The sequence below is a fragment of the Mustela nivalis genome, assembly GCF_964662115.1.
Source record: "Mustela nivalis genome assembly, chromosome: 6".
NCBI lineage: Eukaryota > Metazoa > Chordata > Mammalia > Carnivora > Mustelidae > Mustela > Mustela nivalis.
In genome coordinates, this window is record NC_139025.1 from 3,357,713 (window position 1) to 3,376,078 (window position 18,366).

Consider the following 18,366-nt stretch of genomic DNA (forward strand, 5'->3'; position numbering starts at 1 on the left):
GCTGGGCCTTACTCCAGCCAAGATGGACTTTACGAGAGGCCAGTGTGACAGGTGTTTGGGAAGCCAGGCTCAGTGGTCTCTTTCCAGAAGCTGTTGACCTCCTGAGCTGAGGTTCTACGAAGGCGCCCAAGGCCAGTCGTGGAGGCCCAGGTCAGGGGCCATAGGGTTCACTCCCTACAGACGGCTCTCCGAAGGGAATACTTGTCTCCTTCCCTCCTTCAGATGCCCTCAGACAGCTCAGGGACCTCTGTTCCTTGTGGACTGAATATCTCCTCTTGTTTCACCGACAGCCACCTCGTGGCCTCCACACCACTCACCTCGGGCCCCACTCCCTGACGGGCTTGTCCTCTCCAGCGGACCGCAAGAGCCAATTTCTGTCACAACTGATGACAGGGCTGGTGCCTGAGGTTCCGGACTTGGCCCCAGGGGAGCTTCTGGAGGAGGAGACAGGACGGACTCATTCAGGGGACTCCCCCCACCTCCTGTGGACCCCTGAGAGACCCACACCCTGCCAGACTCACATCAGGGCAGCCCATCCTGGTGCACCCTGGCTGAGGATGCTGATAGCCTCTCCTTCCTCTCCTTCCGAAAGAGGAAACCACAGGGAAAGGAGCCCCCCCAGGGTTCGCCCCTCCCCAAGTCAAGGGAAGGAGCGAGCTGAACTAGCAAGGGTCACGTGGCTGCCAGGCAGAAGTTGACCCCAGTAGGGTTAAATTTAAATATTTGTTTCATTTAAAAAAAAAAAAAAAGGAAAAAGGAGGAACAAAAACATTCTGGAAGGGCGTAGGCAGCTGCTCAGGGCCACTTTTGGGGTTGCTAACAGCGCCCTATTCTCTGCGTCTCGGGTCCAGATGGGAGTGTGGTTCTGCCAACTGTGCGCCCTCCCCGCAGAGCTGGGGGTGGGAACGGGGTGGGGACGAACCCCTGGCCCCTGCTCTTTGCGGCAGATGGGCAAGGTCATGGGGGCGGCACTTTCTGAGGAGGTTTCAGTACCTCCTCCCAGCTACCTAGATGCTGGGCGGCTGGGATAGCGGGCACCGGCAGGGACCAGCGGGAACATTAGCAGCAGCAGTGGCTCTGTGTGTGGCCCGGAGCCTGGGCTGGCCACTCTGGTGGTTCCATCAGCTCCTGACTCCAGGGTCAGATGCACCAACCGGACCCTTCCCTACCCCCAGGCCACTGAGAGCCTCCTCCTCTAACTCTTGCAGAAGTTTGATAAGCACCTGATTTTGTCTATGAAGTCAAGCCCTGCTAGATTACCCATAGTGGCTCTGTCGCCTGCCCCCTGCCCGCCACTCGATTTGCTGTCTGAAGTGACGTGGCCTTCCACAGATGAGCCGTGGGCAGCACCAGTGTCCTCCAGCTAAAGCCCACAGGAACAGAGCTGTTGTTGAGCCGGTGAGGGGAGCACACACCCTGGGGGGCCCTGGCATGTCTCAGCGAGAAGGTACTAGAAAGCACTTGGATTCGGGCTTGTAGGAGGTGATTTTAGTGCCAGTTCAAGAAAGTAGGGTTTTGCTCTGGAATGGATGCTGTCAGGAAGTGGGGGACATTTCAGGACAGACTACCGTTGTAGTACGTCTTATCTAGAAGGAGGGGAGGCTACACGGTTGACCCTTGAACAACCTGGGTTTGAACTGTGTAGGACCACTTAGACGTGGGTAGTTTCAATGGATACAGTCCAGTGCTGTGCATTGTATTTTCTCTTCTTTACAGTTTTCTTACTAACATCCTCTTTTCTCTGGCTTATTTCATAGTGAGAATACAGCTAACGCTATATGTAGCACAGCAGGCAAGCATTGTTTCTGTCCTCGGTGAGCCTTCCCGGCAACTGGAAGCTATCAGCACTGGGGGAGTCATAAGTCCTATGTGGATTTCCAACTGTGCGGCTAGGTGTCCGCACCCCGAAACCTTACACTGGACAAAGGTCAGCTGTAACTGGTGAAAAGCAGTGGTCACTCATGGAAACCACAAGAGGGGGCGTGTTTGGTCATCTCTGTGGTTTTGGAATTATTCCTATTTCTGTCTGTATTCAGACATGATTCCCAAGGGCTCCGTGTGTCTTTTTTTTTTTTTTTAAGATCTTATTTATTTACTTGACAGAGATCACAAGCAAGCAGAGAGGCAGGCAGAGAGAGAGGAGGAAGCAGGCTCCTTGCTGAGCAGAGGGGCTTGATCCCAGGACCCTGAGATCATGACCTGAGCAGAAGGCTTAACCCACTGAGCCGCCAGGCACCCTCCATGTGTCTTGATCCATCCCAGTCACAGAGCAGCCTTGTCTCGCTGACGTTGGGGTCCTCTGAAACTGTTTTTGTGCAGCAGGAGAATGCCACAATCTCGCTGTGAGGCGCAGCTCCAGCTCCCACATGGCTGGGACAGCGAGTAGGCATATACGCAGACTGGGAGGCTGGGGTCCCTGAGCGACCATGACGAGATCCTTGGTGCCAGTTGTCTACAGAGTCCGCCCATATGGTGCTGAGGGGCTGGTCTCTCACCTTCTCCAGCTGCATTGTGTCCTCGCCCACAATCCGAGCCTATGACCTCTCAGCGAGGTCTTTATGACCAGCTGATTGAGAAGGAAAAACCTTGATCCTGGGTGCCTGGGTGGCTCAGTGGGTTAAGCCACAGCCTTCGGCTCAGGTCATGATCTCAGAGTCCTGGGATCGAGTCCCACATTGGGCTCTCTGCTCAGCAGGGGCCTGCTTCCCTTCCTCTCTCTGCCTGCCTCTCTGCCTACTTGTGATCTCTCTCTGTCAAATAAATAAATAAATTTCTTAAAAAAAAAAAAAAAAAAAAACCTTGATCCTGGCGTACAGATGGTCCAGAACTGGATGGCTCAAGCATTCATGTGGTGGCCCGAAAGGACGGAGATGAAGGAAAATCCTCTCAGTGATCATGACTTCAAGCACTGCGTTTGGCCATTGTCCACCTTGCCTGGCCTGAAAGATGGCCAAAAGTATGACTCTGTGTTGATTCATGGGTGGTTGCTAATGGCTTGGCTGGATCACCAGAGCCTTAGGAAAAAACCACATTGCAAGGTTGGTAACAATATGATCTGGGTGGGCACAGGAGGAGGGACCTCTCTGGGTAGACATGGACTGGGCAGATCCTTCGTCACGTGGGAATGCTTATCCAAAGGCATCTGCTGCCGAGGAGGCTCTCGGGAACCAGCTAGATGGGACAGTCCATTCTGGGACAGCAGCCAGCCATCCAGATGCTTGTTCAATGGCTCATGTACAGAGCAGCCAAGGAGGCAGGGCTGGAGGCTATGCGTGGGCTCAGTGTCCTAGCCTTGGCCTCACCAGGTCTGACCTGGACATCATCACCACTGGGAATCTAACCCACCAAGAGCAGAGACGAATGTGGAGCCCCTGACACAGTGCCATTTCCTGGGGGAGCAGCTAGTCGCTTGGTGGAAGACGGATTACGTTCCATCTCTTCCGTCGTGGAAGGAACAGCCATCGGTTCTCACTGGCACAGACCTTCAGTCTGGACACAAACTCGCTTTCCCTGCTTGTAATGCTTCTGTCCGCTCTACCGCCCGCAGACTTACAGTATGCCTTTCTGGATTCCCACAGAACATCTCTTAGATAAAGAGATTAATTTTATAGCAAAAGAAGCAAAGCAATGAGCGACACACATGGACTCCTCCAGAACACACGACCGAGAAAAAGCCTGATGGTCTGGTGAGGCCTCAGGTGAGCGCCAGCTGGGAGACGACACTCTGAGAGGAAGGCGCTGCCTCTCACAGGCCGTGACATTATCTAAATGACAAGCATAACACAGTCACTCGCATATATGGTGCTGTTTTTCCCAAAGCCCAGATATAGGAGTCGGGGAGTCAAGGGGTGGGAGAGTTCCCGTATTATTCCCGGGAACCAAGTGGGATCTTGGTGGCACCTCTTGGTACTTCCATTCCTCTCTCCCTCTGTGTGTCTTTCTCCATCAAATAAATAAATAAAATCCATTAAAAAAAAAAAAGAAATCCATTGATGTAACCCAGCACACTGACACGATGAAGGGGGAAAACCTGCATGACCACCTCACTTGACACAAAAATAATTACTGGACAAATTTCAATTTCCTTCCACGATAAAAACACTCCACGAACTACGAATAGAAGGAAACTAAACATAACAGAAGGGATATAGGAGGAGACCGCAGTGAACATCATATGCGATGATGAAAGGAAGCTTTTCCTCTAAGATCGGGAGGAAGGTAAGGAAACAAGCTTTCACCACTTCAGTTCATGATAGTAAAGGAGGTCCTAGCCAGAGCAATTAGGCAAGCAAAAAATAATAACTATTATGACCTCCTAATTGAAAAAGAAGAAATAAAATTATTTTTGTTCTCAGGTGATATGATCTTAAATGCAGAAAACCATAAATATTTCATGCTTTTAAAGATTTCATTAATTTATTTGATAGAGAGTGAGGGAGGGAACACAAGCAGGGGCAGCGGGAGAGGGAGAAGCAGGCTCCCCGCTGAGCAGGGAGCCCGATGCGGGGCTCGATCCCAGGACCCTGGGATCATGACCTGAGCTGAAGTCACAGATGTTTGATGGCTGAACCACCCAGGCACCCCTTAAATCTTTCATTTAAAAAAAACTGTTAGTAGTAATAAATTCATAATGTTGCAAGATACAAAATCAGTGCAAAAAAAATCAATTACATTTCTATACACTAACAATGAACAATCCAAAAAGGAAATTAAGAAAATAATCCCATTTACAATAGCATCAAAAAGAAGAATACACTGGGATTAACCCAAACCAAGGAGGTGGAAGACGATGCGGTGAGAACACGTCCGTGGACGGGCAGGTCAGAGATCGTAAAGATGTCAGTACTACCCGGAGCCTTCTAAAATTCAGAACAATTCCTACCAAAATCATTTTTTTGTCATTTTTTTTTTTTTGCCGAAATAGAAAAACTGATCCTAAAATACGTATGGCATCTCAAGGGATCCCGAATAGCAAAAGGCAGTCTTAAAAAAAAAAAGAACCACCAAAGCTGGAAGACACACTTCCTGGTTTCAAAACTATTACAAAATAGTGGGGGAGTGGCCTAAAGACAGACACAGTCCATGGGATAGAACAGACCCAACCTACGTATTCGTCAAAACATTTACAACTTCAGATTTGACAAGGACTTCGATATGATGTCAAAGGTACAGGCAACAGAAGAAAAACTGGATAACTAGACTTCATGAAAGTGTTAAGATTTTGTGTGCGTGTCCAAGCACGTGATCAAAAATGTTTTGTATGTCATTGTGTATCAAATGTGTATCTAGCAAAGGGCAGCCTACAGAATGGGAAACAATATTTGCAAATCATAGATCTGCTAAGAGGCTAATATCCAGAATATACAGAGGACGTCTAAAACTTGGCAACAAAAAAACCCACCTGGTTTTAAAATGGACATCGAGTTTGGAGAGGCATTTCTCCAGAGAAGAGATACCAACAGCCAATGAGCATGTGAGAAGAGGCTCAACGTCATTCATCATTACGGAAACAAACAGCACAATGGGACGTCCTCTCACCTACTGGAATGGCTATTATGAAAAAACAGACAGACAGACAGACGGTTACAGTGGTGGCGGGGATGTGGAAAAATCAGAGTGCTTGTGCTCGGCCGGTGTTGGTGGAAATGTGCTACCACAGAAAACTGTAGGGTGATTCTTAAAAAGTTAAAAATAGAATTAGCATATGGTCCAGCAGCTCCAGTTCTGGGTGTCTGTCCAAAGCAGGGTGTTGCAGAGACAGCCGCATACCCATGTCCGAGCACCATTACTCACCGTAGCCAGAAAGTGGAAGGAAGCCAGCTCCCATTGAGAGGCCAGTGGAGGAGCCTAACGTGGTGTATCCATACAGTGGAACATATTCATCCTTAAAAAGAAGGGAAATTTGGTCACATGCTCCAACGTGGATGGAACTTGAGGGCGGTCACAGAAAGACAAACACGGTATGAGTCCACTTGCGTGAGGTTCTTGAGTAGTCGGGTTCAGAGAGACAGAAAGGGGAATGGTGGGTGCCAGGGCTGGGGGGGTATTGTTTAATGCATATGGAGTTTCAGCTTTGCAAATGAAAAAGTTCGGGGTCGGGGGCACTGTGTGGCTCAGTGAGTTAAGCGTCTGCCTTCAGCTTCAGAGTCCTGGGATCGAGCCCCATACTGGGCTCCTTGGGAGCCTGCTTCTCTCTCTCCCTCTGCTACTGTTTCTCAAATAAATAAATAAAAATCCTACAAAAGAAAAAAAAAAAAGACAAGAAAAAGTTCCGGGGCGGGTGATACAATATGTTAGTACGTAAACACCGCTGAACGGTACCCTGAAAAAGAGTTAAGATGGTAAACTTTGTGTTATGTGTATTTTATCACAATTTAAAAATCAACAATGGCCTCATGACCAGTGACAGACAGTGACTGTCACAGCCGTGGATATTGTCCCGCTTGCCTGTTATGGGGCAGGAATTAGCGAGACGGCTACATGACGGAGGGAGACGGAGCTGGGACTCCCTCTCACCGCCATGGCGGACTGTGGACACACACACACAACGGAGGAATGTAGTCTCCCGTGTCTCATCATCTCGAAGTTCACCATTTCGTCATCCTCTGCCAGACGAAGATCAGGGTCCTCTAGTGCGGTCCCTCAAATACAGTTTCCCTGGGTCTTCAGGTCCAGTTAGCTCCCTCCCCACCGCCGTGTGCCCCATTATGTCCGGTGGTGGGACTGACACAGGGTAACATGTCTGGACACTTCTGTCAGAAAGGGGGCAGGGGGGGACACAGAGGAGTCCCTGGTCCATAGCAATTCCGAAACCCGGCCACGAAATCCTTTGCTTAGGTCTTAAGCCCTGGAAATAATCCTCCATCGCTTTGGGCTCTGTCGTCTGACCTCTTTATTTTGCCCTCTGAGCCATCCACCCCCCCTCTTTTTTTCAAAAGATTTATTTATTTTAGCGAGAATGAGCAGGAGGGGCAGAGGAGAGCGGGAGAGAATCTCAGGCAGACTTTGTGCTGAGCACAGAGCCCAGTGCTGGGCTTGTTCCCAGGCCCCTGAGATCATGACCTGAGCTGAAACCAAGAGTCGGATGCTTAACTGACTGCATCACCCAGGCAACCCCCCCACCCCATTTTTTAAAATGAAAGCACATGTTTGCAGCAGAGCAGTCTTCTCAGCCTGCTTCCTTCCAGTAGAATTGTTCACGGTGGGAGGTTGGGGAAACCAGCATCTCTTTTCCCTTTGAAAGCCTCTGTCCTTTTCTTAGTCCGAGTGGGGGCTGTTTTTGTTGATAACATTTTTTTCCCCAAACCTTGGTGGATCTGTGATTTGGGGTTATCTCCATAAGAGAAAAGATACACCCACGAATCGGTTTGAGAATTGGGTTCCCTCCGGTTGGTGAAAGCCCTGCCCACGAAGGTCTTTGAGATGAGCCCTGCTCTAGCCTGGGCTCCTGGGACGGCTGAGGGGTGCTGTGGGGATTTCCAAGAGGCCTTGTCTCTGGGGCAGAGGATGACTCTGTGTCACGAGCCCATCACGTGACTGAATGGCCCTCTGAGAGATCACCTTTGCTCTTTCTGAGGCCTCGACGGTCACACTTGGCTTCACTTGCCGACTTCTCCCAGATCTGACATTCCTTGGGAAGTCATTTCTTAGTTTCAGCATCTTCTGCCATTTGGAGAAACTGTGAATTCTCAAAAGACCAAGTACTGATTCCTTCTAGTTTCCCAGATCTCTCAATCGGCTTCTCTTTTCCCGCTGTGCCCCAGGCTCAGGAAGAGGCCGGCAGCAGCCTGCAAACCACCTGGCGGTCTCGTGGGTGTCAGTGGGCGCACCATTTGCTCCCCACGCTGCTGCGGGCGACAAGGTGGCCACAGTTCTGCTGTTCTCCCTCCCTGGGAACCCTCCCTGGGGGGTCCTGCGAGCCCCGCCGCCCGATGGCCTGTCCAGGGTGCGTTCGTGCTCCGCTGACACTCCCCCGAATGCCACTTGGCTCTGCCTGCTGTCTGGTCCCAAGCTGCCCTGGCCTGTCTGGGCATTTGCTGGCTGGGTCCCTGCTCCACGTACCCGGAGCTGATAGTAGTGTCTGTTGCCGTAGAACAACTCGCCTTGAAGCTTATGGGGGTAACACAATAAACGTCTGAGGGTCCGTCAGTCAACTCGGGGCAGGGCAGCTGGGGCCTCTGCTCAGGGGCCCTCAGGGGCTGCAGAGAGGGGTGGGCTGGGGGCTGCCTTCATCGCAAGGCTCAGCTGGGAAAGGAGCCTCCTCCCGAGCTCCAGCGGGAGCTGTTGGCTGGTCTCAGGCCCCCGCTGGGTGCTGGTTGGAACCTCCGTTCCCTGCGACACGACTGTCTCCACCAGGCCGGCGCCCCGCGGGGACCGGCCTGCCACAGAGCGTGGGCTCTGAGAAAGGCTGATCAAGACTGGGGCGGGGAGGGGGCAGTGGTTCGAGATTTAATCTCAGAAGTGACAGCCCATGGCTATGGTCCTGTTATATTCCCTAGAATACAGCCCCTGGGTCCTGCCCACCCTCTGGGGGAGGAAGCCCCGCAGAGCAGGAGGACCAGAAGGGGGTTCCCGGAACCCGTCGCAGAGGCTGTCCAACACGGCGACGGAGAAAAACCTCGGAGAACTGGGAAGCAGAGGACAGATCCCACAATTTTAAAAGCTGATAAAAAGAGCAGACATCGCACTGAAGAGGGAATCTCGTGCCATAAAAGCCCCGACAGAGCTCGCAGTGTCACCAGCACTCTGAGTGCCATGGTGGAAACCGCAACACAGGGAAGACAAGCGTCTGCACGGACTTGGCCGCGGACCATTCGGAGCATCCAGAGTGTGTGCGTATGAGACTGTTACAACCATTTGGGAAAACAGTTTCCCCTTCCCTGGGACACTGAGCAAGCACAGGGCCCGGGCTCCGGGGTCCAACTGTGAATGGCTTGTGGCAGTAAGACCACCTGCGAGCTCGCACAGCGGCCACCCAGGGCCCAGGGCCTCCCTCCCCAGGAACATTTGCTCCTTGTCAAGCCACTTGCATTATCTGGGCCACTCTTGACTCCAGAGGGACCACAGGCAGCTTGCGTGCCACAGACTTAGGTTAGAAGTAAGAAAGGTAGGAGGAGAAAGAAAATCTAGTGTGTAGGTCTTAAATTTTACCTGTGTGTGTGCACGCGTGCGCATACACACCCAGAAACTACTTCAGACCTATTCCTCAGGTCACAGGAGCTGATCACGTGGGCCTGATCATTTGTCATGCAGAACACCCTGGGCCCTGAGCCGAAACGTGGGTCTGACTGGAAGGATCTGAGGTGGCCCTAGGAATCTAAAAGAAGAAATGTCTGCTCACATTTTTTCCTGGATTGAACCTATTATCCAGAGGCACAGGAATCCAGGGACACAAGACCTCCCAGGAGGCCTCAGAGCAGGCAGGTGGTGTCAGAAACACGGGCCGGGCAGGGGGTCACTCAGCTGGCCGTCCTTGGGGCCCAGCTTCATGCCTGAAAACAGGACGCCATTTGCTCCCTGCATGCGTTCTCTCTGCACGGCTCAACGCCCAGCCCAGGAGCAGTGTTGGGGGTTTTGTCTCTGTTCCAGCAGAGGAAGGGGCAGCTTCAGACAAAGAGAGCTGAGGCCAGCAGGGTCTTTTCCCTCAGTGCACACACCTCCACAGGCCCCTCCCCACCTCCCTGTGTTTGAAATGTCCCCTTAGAGATGGTTCTGGAAAGGGGTGTGAGGAAACACTGCCAGGAGGAGTGACCCCAGAACAGACAGAGTCAGAAGACAGAGTGGGCTAGCCGGACTCCAAGGGCTCAAACGGAAGTGCCCGACACCCCCGCCCCAAAGCCCTAGGGAGAAAGGAAGAAAGCAAAGATAGGGGACCCAGGCTGGCCCTCCCCCCTGGTGAACTGGCTACAGGGACTGTCAGGTTCTAAAATACAAATATTTTTTACGTTGCAAAAAATCCACACTTCTGTTCACACATCATGTATGATGTCAATAGAATTCCCAGAGCCATGCGTAACCATCACTTTATACCTAACGTTCCTGTAACAAAACGAACTTTTTCAGGTCACTGGCACAGTTTTGAGCGTTCTTGTTTCTTTGATTTGTTTTTCTTGCTATTTCTTTTAGAAGATGTTTAAGTGGTGAGGCTAGATTGCTAAATGTGAAAGATTTGTTGTAGCGGGTGAAGCAGAATCATTAACTTGTGGACACAGGCACACAAGACTCCTACCAAAGACAGATTCTTAAAGTTATAAAACAATGGCACTTTTAAACTAGTGCAAGAAAAGTTTCTTGTCCCGTTTATGAGAAAACTCTATAAAAAGATCCTCACATGGTCTGCTCCTCTATCAGTCCCTGGGTCACTGCGAACTGTGCAGGTATCAGACGAGACGGCCTACCCTCTGGAAACGAGAAATGCGTGCCAGATGCGGCCATTTTCCCTCTGGTTACCGCCGTGCGAGGCGGACCATACCGGGGGAGCAGAGACCGCGCAGGCAAACCGGAGCCCTGTAGGAACGGTCGCTCTCAGTACTAGAAAGACCCATATTGAAAACGAGCACCTTTTCCGATCCCTTTATTTTCACCCAATTGACAGACGCAGCATCGCCGGGACCGAGGGGAAGGCCTGGGCCAGCGGCTCCTCTCCCCGCCCCCCCGCCCCGTGCGCGCCGCCCTTCGAGCCCGCCCTGTGTCATCCTATATTTAGAAACACGCAGAGGGGACCCAGGACCGTTGCGTTCGAGGCTGCAGGGCCGAGGTAAACACACGAAAACCTCACGGAAGGGGCCACGCCGAGTCTCGGGTTCGCGACCCTCGTTGTCCAAAAAGGCGGGGCGGGGGCGGGGGGCTCCCGTAACAAACCCCACTTGAGGAAAAGGGCGGCTCCCCACACAGGCAGAAGATCTGGATCTGGGGCTTCCTCCAAGAGGTCAGCAAAGCGGCGAAGCTTCCCCAGCCCCTCGGAGCTCGCAGACGGCGGAGGCGCGGTCGGGGTTGCGCGGAGTAACCCCGGGTCCTCGCCGTAACTTTCTTTCCAAAGCGGGGGAGGCGGGCTGAGCTTCGGGAATCAGAAAAGCGCTGGGCGTCCTCGAAGGCCACCGTGGGTCTCAGCCGATGAACCTCTCCGACGGCCACGTCTCCTGGGCATTGCTGGGGGGCGCCGGGGGCGCCGCCTCGGGCGGGGCCAGGGCCTCCATCTCGCGAACCACCTGCGTGAACACCTGGTCCACCATGAGTTTGCTCTTGGCCGTGACCTCCAGGAACGGGCAGCGCCACTCGCGGGCCAGCGCGCGGCCCCGCGCCGTCAGCACCTGGCGCTCGGCGTCCAGGTCGGCCTTGGTGCCCACGAGCACGAGCGGCACGGCCTTGGGCCCCCGCAGCCGGCCCATGCGCTCCCGCAGCGGCCGCACCGCCTCGAAGGAGGCCTCGCTGCACACGCTGTAGAGCACCACGAAGCCGTCGCTGTTCTTGATGTACAGGTCCTTGAGGGTGACCAGGTGCTCGGCGCCCACGGTGTCCACGATCTCCAGCAGCGCGGGCGCCGCGTTCACCTCGATCACCTTGCTGAAGAGCTCCTCCACCGACGGCTCGCACTGCTCCGGGAAGCGGCCGCAGGCGAACTGCGTGGCCAGCGCCGTCTTGCCCACCGCCACGCTCCCCAGCAGCACCACCCGGTAGCCCTTGGCGGGGCGCGGCCCCGGGCCCGCCATGGCCGAGACGCGGCTGGCGGGACGCTCGGCCGGAGGACCGCGAGGAATGGCGCGCGCAGGCGGGGGCCGCGGGGAGGGGCGAGGGGGGAGGGGCGGGAGGAGGGGCGGGGCGGGAGGGGCCGGCGCGGGGGGGACAGGGGAGGGCGGCGACGCGGCGACGCGGAGGGGGCCGGAGGGCGGGCGCCCGCTCCCCGGCGCCGGGCAGGGGTGGGCGTCCGGGCTGGCGCGGAGCCCGGCCGCCGCGGGGTCGGGGGAGAGCGCCCCGCAGCCAGGACGCGGGTCCCGGGAGTGTGGGCGCCGCGGGCCTCTCCGCCCGGCTCGGCACCCCGGGGTCCGCCCCGCCTCCGGCCCCGAGAGCTGGCGCCGCCCTCCCCAGCAGCTCCACGGCCCAGGCCTCCCCTTCCTTTCCCCCGGACCTCGCTCCGGCGGGTCCCCCGGCAGCCAGGCCCTGCCCGGCCTCTCTCCCCTACCCCACCGCACCACCGCCGCGGCCCTCCGACCGTCCCTGCCCCTCTGCGCCCCCTTTCCCCGAATGGCCCCTTCTGTCCGCGAGACTAGAAGGTAACCTGATCCCTTCCATGTCTACCCGGGAAATGCAGGGATTTCTCCTCCGTTCCGGAGCCGGCCTCGTGGCCGGAAGCCAGACTGGCCTCGTTTTAGGTCCGGCCCGGCCGGTCTGCGCAGCTGGGGCCCCTCTCCGCACCCGGCGGACCCGAGAGAAGGGGTGACTTGCCAGGGAGCTTCGGCCGGAGGGCCCCAAGTGACGCCTTGCCCCCTCCCTGGGCCTGGAGTTCCTCGAGCCCCTGCCTTTGCTCTGGCCCCTGCAGACCCCTTTGTCGTGGAGCAGCGCCCCAATGAACTTTGTAAAACGTCAGTCACATTGTCCTCCAGGGCTCCAGCCTTCCCTGGCTTTGCATCCTGCCCTGCTGACTGGAGAGTAGAGCGACCACATAAGGCATCGTCTGAAACTGGTCACTTCTGAAAATCAAAGTGTGCACCCTCCACCCAACAGCAAGCGAAAACCCACAAAGCCCCTGGCCACAGGGCGTTAGGGACACCTTGGTCACAGAGGTCCCCCAGGTGGGACCCCACCTGCTGCCATTCCCTCTCAGGCTTCTACTCTACACAAGCATCTCGCTCTTTCTTGATTTCAGAGGACCGAGGCTGGGTGTGGGAGAGTGTGGCCTACGTAGAAAGTCTTGGGATCTCTCCCCACCTTAAGCCTCATGCCCAAGCTGATGCCTTAGGACTTCAGGGGGACCCGCAAGCCTGGCCTGAACCTGGCGGTCTCAACACTTGCCCTTCCCCCGCGTCAGGGTGCCAGTGAGCTGTCATTCTGGGGCAGCCCTGGAGGGAGGCACAGCCCCAATGCTGGCTATGCTTGACGTTTAAACACCAACAGGATATGTTCTCCACACTGGTGTCTGTGATCACAGAACACGCTTTTCTCTAAACAGGGCAGAGAGCATCCTTAACCTATAATATGAATCCTACATGCGACACAACAGAAAACCTGATATCTAGAGACATCTCATGAGACATTTTCCGACTGCAAAGTAACAAGAGTAAAAACGTCTTTTTAAAAAGGGTAACTGTGAGTATTCACAGAACGGATGAAAGTTCCAGCCAGGTTTCAACAACGTCCCCCAGATAGCTTTTGAGGGAAAAGAGGCAACTCACCTCTGAAAAATTGCAAAACACAACAGGGAAAAACCCACTCTGAGAGCTGTTGGAAGCACGGACATAAAACCGTGTCCCGAAAACTGCAGAGACTGGCATTCTCAGACATATAATGAGATAATTATGTTTCACGTGTTTAAGGAAATAAAAAGGAAGCTTAAAATTTGGAGCAAGGAACAAGAGACTGTAAAGTATGGGCAAGTAATTTGAAAGAGCTTCTCCAAAAGAAAGAAAAAAATTCTAGAAATAGAAAATATGATCATTAACTGTTTTAATTAACATAAAACATTGATAGGCTAAACAGTTGATTAAACGTGACTGAAGAGAGAAGTATCGACAACATTATGAGTTGTGGGGAATCTGGGCTGGTTTTCATCATCAGTGCCCTGTGCCCTGTGTCTGCAGGCGACAGGGGGCTCCAGTGTCCCCTGGAAGTGTCCGACTGCCATAGAGTATCTTAAATTGAGAGTTGGCTAATTTGAGACTATCATTAGTATTTCTGGGGGCTTTTAAAGCCATTAACAAAAGTCAGCTCCCCACTCCCACCACGGGAACAAACGCTCCCCCTTCCACCCATGCTGTATCCTAACCGGCCAGGCTCTACCTGTGGGGCCAGCTGGCTTGCGTAGTCATGATGACAGCAAGCAGATAGACCCAGACCATGCGAGAGGAAGGCGTGTATGATGGCTGACTCCCGTCTCATAGTTTGAAAATGCCTCCTTTGGAAGGGAGTGACCTTGGAGCACATTATCCGCAGACAATGATGAGCACACTGCTTGTTTCCTTTTCTTAGCGCTTCAGCTAGACTCCAGAAACATCCATGTCGACCCACGGAGGTGACAGCTGCTATCCCTCGGCATTTCTGCTTAACGGAAATGCCTTTACCACACGCCACTCATATGATGTGTATCCTTCACCGTAAGAGGAAATTTTTGTCTATTTATACCTTAGAATTTGTATTGGAGATGTCTGCTGGGATTTTTTTGCGGGGTCTCCATTGAATTGATCAATTTTCCCCCTTTTATTTGGTTCATTTTATGGCTCATGGTTGATGGATTTCCCATGGATGAGTCATTCTGTTTCTCACTTCATCTCTCACCCCTCTTCTCCCCGATGCCTCTGGACACAGTGATCCTGCCGCCTCCTTCAGCGCGCTAGTCCGCATCTCATCACACAACCTTCACGCTTGCTGTTCCCTCCGATGTCCGCGTGGCTCGCTCCCTCGATTTACCAAGGGGTTTTGCTCAAATGTCACTTGCTTAAAGGCGTCTTTCCTTACCAGCTGTGAACGGTGGAAGTGCATTCATTTGTTGAAGTTCTAGCCCTCTGTACCTCAGAATGTGACCTTATCTGGAAATAAGGTTATTGCAGAGGTAATCGGTTAGGATGGGGTTCTACTTGCGGAGGGTAGCCCCTAATTCAATATATCTACTGTCCTCATAAAAGGGGTAATTTGAGGGGTCAAAATCTCAGGGTCATGGAATGGAGCCCTGCGGGGAGTCTGCTGAAGATTCTCCGTTTTCTCTGCCCCTCCCCCATTCAGGCTCTCCAAATAAGTAAATAAATAAAATCTTTTTTTTTTAAAGATTTTATTTACTTATTTGACAGACAGAGATCACAAGTAGGCAGAGAGGCAGGCAGAGAGAGAGGAGGAAGCAGGCTCCCCACTGAGCAGAGAGCCCAATGCGGGGCTCGATCCCAGGACCCTGGGATCATGACCTGAGCTGAAGGCAGAGGCCCCAACCCACTGAGCCACCCAGGTGCCCCAAATCTTTTTTCTTTTTGAAGGGGGTAGTTTGGACACAGATACACGGGGAGAATGCCACGTGAAGAGGAACTGGTGTTTCTACAAGTCAGAGAATGCCGAAGTTGTTGGCAAACCACTGAAGCCAAAGGCGAGGGGCCTGAACAGCTTCTCCGACACAGCCCAGGAAGGACCACCGCTGCTGACACCTCAATTAGGACTTCTGGCCTCCTGGACTGGACACAGCCAATTCCTGGTTAATACCCCCCGACCCCCCGGGACTCTGTTAACAATCAGCTCTAGGAAGTGACCCCAGTACCACCTATTGCAAATCCGTCCCTACTGTCCTGCTGCCCTGCTTGGTCCCCTTAAGTCCCCCTGGGGGCTTAAATGAAATACGTTTCTCTCTGTTCTGGAGGCTGCGAAGTCCAAGGTCGAGGCACTGGCAGATTCAGTGTTTGGTGAGGACCTGCTTCATGGTTCACAGACAACTGTCCTCATCGGGCTAAAGGGGCGCGGGAGCCCTCTAGGATCTGCTTTATACGGGCGCCGTTCACCTGATCACTCCGAAGTCCCCACCTGATACCATCCTCCGGGGTTCGCTTGCGACACGTGCGTGGAGGGGCTCCTAGCGTGCTGTGTGCAGTTGTTGGCTTGTCGTTTCCTCCTTACAGCGTCACTCCCAGGAGGGTGGAGACAGGCTATGGCTCGCCGCCGACCCGAGGCTACCACTCTGCTGCGACGCTCTGTTCGGATATGTGAATTTTTTCCAGCACGACTGAAGAATAACAGGACGATTTGAGCAGAGTGTACATGTTGCATTTTGTGTGATTTTATTGGCAAGGTAAACAGAAAAGTGCCCCGGCGGGAATGAGGTGTGTAGAGAACACGATGCCCACACACACGTCCCTGCGACCGACGACCTCCGCGCTGTGAGCGCACCCTGCCGTGCGGGTCGGGCGCTCCCTGCCCCCCACCGCGCAGCACCCCACAGGCCGTGCCCCTCCCCGTGTTTCCTTGCACAAGCAAGCTTCAGGCTTTTAGACAAATGGCCACATTTATTATGGCTTGAGTGGATTTTTCAAAACAATTTCAGGTACACAAGTGTGCCTCTCTTTCTCCTTAGGTTCCTGTCTGTGTTTAGCGTGTCACTGATGAACTGTTTCGAGGGCTGTGTCACAGCTCTACTTTCCCCCACGAGAGCCATGGTTTTTACTGTGTAAGTTTGCGTGGCACCCTAAATATTGTGAAGCAGGAGTATGCCATCCTAGCCAAACTGACCATATTTGTTGACTGGTTAAATGCTCGCCTTCCTGAATGAGACCCTCATGTGGCCTGGTATATTACTTCCTCAATGTACTACTGGATGAGATTTGCTAACTGGTTGTTGAGGCTGGCTATCTGCAAAAGGCTATACAGCATAGTACAGAATAATCCTGTGCTTACGGTAGGGTGTGAGGGAGCCTAGTCGGCGACACCTCCAGTGGTCCTGCCCAAGACCCCAACAAGGGAGGAATCTGGCACAGGGACTCACGAACATGTAAATACAATGATTACCTTCCACAGCTGATGTCTGGGTCAGAGCAGGCGGCTTCAGAGGGCTGTGCTCCAGGCTTTCCTTCTGCTCAGTCCCCGCTTCGGACTCACCTGCCCAGTGGTAGGCCAACTGGTATATTCGTGTCCATCTCCAGTGGGAGCCCCGGCCCCGGAGATTTCTGGCAGGGAACTGCAGAAGCAAACCTCACACCATATTCCCGGTGCCCCTCTGCCCCCAGTCTCTTGGCCTGCCTCATTCTCACAGCCTGTAGTGCTTTTGACCCTCCAAGACTTATACCCCAAACCAAAGAGAATCTCTAACCTCCGGTGGAGGAACCGGGATCCCAGTACCTCTGAGCACAGAGGAGGAACAGCATTCCTGGGGAAGCAGCACCTGCTGTTGGCATCTGCAGACAACAACTGCGCAAACCTCCCGGGGTAGGGAGAGTGGAGGTGGGGGGTGCACAACGATCCGCTGAGAACTGCTGGAAATAGTGCAAACACGTGGGTGGTCTCTGCCCGGGGGGGGGGGGGGGTGTGCGTGTGGACAAATGCGGATGCGGTCATCGCAAAGCCCAGCGATTGCTCCCTTTCTGTCCATCAAGTTGGTCAGATGACTGGCAAGAATTTTCCAGACTAGAAATTCTGCATGAACTGTCACCAAACACTTTCTTGCATATCTGCAACGTTGGAAAAAGGAAAAGCCCCAAACAGAAAAGCTGCTGGAAACCAAAGTGCAAGCTGATGCTCAGGCAGGCAGCCACGGCGGGGATTCACAGTCTTGGTCATCAAGGCTTTGGGGTGTCATGGAGATGGGAGGTAAGAGTTTGAACCTGTATAAAGTTCCCAGTTGGCCCTAGGACCCCCACATGAACTGTGCATCCCGGAAGGACCATATCCTCCATGAATGAATGATTTTGAGAGTTTTCCAATCATCAACAAAAGGAGAGGAGAAAGAAATTGTCCTACGCAGTACTCTTGCTAGGACAAAAAGAAAGGGTCTTCCCTAACTTTGTTACAAGGGTCTGGTCCTCCAGAAGGTTTGGGTTTAAAGTGAACATCCCTGTAAGTCCTGGAAACAGCAAGCTGAAAAATTAGTATTAAATGGGCCCAGATGGGTAGTTGTGTAAGGACGCCGCCCGAAGAAATGCCAGCTTCTCTGGAGGGACGCGCCTCCAGCCGGGGCTTCCTGTTGTCCTCTCAGACCAAGTTCACGGTCAAAAGATACTGAACAGACGAGGAATAAGCCACCACAAGGGGAGACCACAAAAACTCTAATTTTCAGGCAGTAGGATTAATAGAGAAAAGATGTAAAATAATATTAATAAAATAATAAATTAATATATAAAATAATAAATAATAAAAATATAATAAAATAATACATAAAATAAAAATACTAAAACCAAAAAAAGGATGACTGAGGTGAGAACAAAATATGATCCTAAACAAATATAACTGCGTTTTGCAGAATCCTACGCTACCAGAGTCCCGGTACTGCTATGGATTTCAGTGTGTCTGCCACTCACCACGCCCCCGCTCCGGACAAGCCGCCCCATGGACAGTAGCTCCAGCAGCAGACCTGGCCCCTCCCCACACGTGTCCCCACTTGGCCATCTCGACCTCGGCCTCTAAGATAAGACGCGGAAAGAGCCGCTGCTTTCCTCCAGGGAGCCTGGCGGGGAGGAGGAGTGTTTCCTG

The 18,366-nt window shown here is 53.2% G+C and overlaps 2 long non-coding RNA genes and 1 pseudogene across 3 annotated transcripts; all 3 read right to left on the reverse strand.

Annotated features, from left to right (window-relative positions):
- Positions 1-2,116: 2,116 nt before the first annotated feature.
- Positions 2,117-5,488, reverse strand: LOC309868068. Its single transcript, XR_014313492.1, has 3 exons — positions 5,402-5,488; positions 2,799-3,014; positions 2,117-2,585 (listed from the first exon to the last, which is right to left on the reverse strand). It is a non-coding gene; the product is annotated as an uncharacterized lncRNA (long non-coding RNA).
- Positions 5,489-10,557: 5,069 nt separating this feature from the next.
- On the reverse strand, positions 10,558-11,783 carry LOC309868056 (ras-related protein Rap-2c pseudogene; annotated as a pseudogene). Its single transcript has one exon. The product of its transcript is annotated as a ras-related protein Rap-2c pseudogene (transcript).
- Positions 11,784-14,581: 2,798 nt separating this feature from the next.
- LOC309868066 lies at positions 14,582-17,968 on the reverse strand. Its single transcript, XR_014313490.1, has 3 exons — positions 16,690-17,968; positions 15,712-15,878; positions 14,582-14,738 (listed from the first exon to the last, which is right to left on the reverse strand). It is a non-coding gene; the product is annotated as an uncharacterized lncRNA (long non-coding RNA).
- Between the last annotated feature and the right edge of the window lie 398 nt (positions 17,969-18,366).